Source organism: Saccopteryx leptura, chromosome 11 (assembly GCF_036850995.1).
Source record: "Saccopteryx leptura isolate mSacLep1 chromosome 11, mSacLep1_pri_phased_curated, whole genome shotgun sequence".
Taxonomy (NCBI): Eukaryota; Metazoa; Chordata; class Mammalia; order Chiroptera; family Emballonuridae; genus Saccopteryx; species Saccopteryx leptura.
In genome coordinates, this window is record NC_089513.1 from 47,896,221 (window position 1) to 47,897,861 (window position 1,641).

Genomic DNA, 1,641 nt, shown 5'->3' on the forward strand with positions numbered 1-1,641 from the left:
TGGAACAAATTGAAATGGATGTTCATCACAAAAGACTATTTCTGACTCTCAGCAGATTCTAACTTCAATAAAACCTAAATTTTAGGCTTGTTGTGAGGGATTAGTTATGATGATATAAAGTACTGATAATTTGCCTGGCACTTAGTAATTGTGAAACGAATGGTACATTAGAAAATAAATGGCCAGAAAACTTGTATGTCACTAGTCACACTAAGTTCATCCCGCTGGTTCTGTCTCCTATAAGGAAAGGAAGTCCTATTTTGAGAATATGCCCTTAAGAGAAGTCATTGTTCACCTAACTAAACATTTGTCAATAGGATCCCCCAAAAGAGGTAAACATTGGGACACCTTCCTGGACTCCCCAGAATACTTCCCTACAAACAGGACAAGGAGATGAAAATAAAGAAAATGGTGGCAACATTTCTTTGAAAACTATTAAATGACTAGCATTACTAGTCAAGGCAATTAAACCCCTTCCCTACTCATTATCTAGGGAGAGAACTGTCCTAGTCTGAAGAGGGAGGTATTTCTTAACAGCATCCACTCAGATCCAGAAGAACAATTCTAGGTACCTCTAGGTCCCAGGAAGGGTCCAAGATCTTATGGACGTGGGACCAGTGTTTCTCTCCAGGCCTACCCAAGGTCACCCCTGAGCCTCTTCCTACCCAATGGAGCAATGCAAGAAACCACACGTGGGGGACACTTAAGAAAGATTCCACTGAGCCCAAAAGTCGTACCAATGTGAGAAGTGTCCCAAGGTCTTTAGGCATTTCTCTCAGTAAAAGTCCATCAGGGAAGACATAATAATGAGAGGACACTTATTTGCGCCTTGTGTGACAGAGGCTTCTTCCAGGCCTCAGACCTACACATGCATCAAAGATTCAGGCAGGAGAAATGTCTTTCAGATGCAGCCTGTGTGCCAGTCCTTCAGCCATAGAACCAGCCTTGGTTCATGAGAGAATCCATACGGGCAAGAAGCCCTATGTGTGTCCCGTGTGCCAGAGATGCTACCACCAGTCATCCACCTGCCACCGTCATCTGAGGATGCACCAGAGACCTGCCTTCAGACATGCTTCTTCCACACCAGAAGCTTCCTCAATATGATGCATATAAATATGTCTGTATGTATATTTATATAGTACTTCTCTATTAAGAACATACTTTGTCATTTCCTCAGTATATTTTCCCTTTATTGTCCCCCTCATTAAAATGTAAATTTAAAAGGGGCAGAGAGGGCAGAGAATTTCTGTTTTGTACACCAAAGTATCAGAATTTGGACAAATAGATGCTGTTTCATATGGCCATTGAAAATACTTTAAAATAATTTATTTTCTATAATCACAATGACTTTCAATATTTAACCTCTCCAAACTCTAAGGAATTCAATCTGTAAATGGGGATAGTTCTGCCAACCCCAGAATTATGAGGGTTGATTGAATGATGTAGGTAAAGCACCTGGGATGGTGAGGGCTCTAGAAAAAATAGCCATTGTTGTTACTATCGATCCTAGTTCTACATTACAATTTTTGTTCATTCATTCAGATGACCTAAAACGTTTTGTCAAAGCATGGATCTTATGTTAAATATACTGCTCACAAACATTAGGGGATATTTCAAAATAAATATGAAGTGATAAAAAAA

At 39.9% G+C, this 1,641-nt stretch overlaps 1 pseudogene; it reads left to right on the forward strand.

Moving 5' to 3' along the window:
• Positions 1-268: 268 nt before the first annotated feature.
• On the forward strand, positions 269-1,441 carry LOC136382950 (zinc finger and SCAN domain-containing protein 4-like; annotated as a pseudogene).
• The last annotated feature ends 200 nt before the right edge of the window (positions 1,442-1,641 follow it).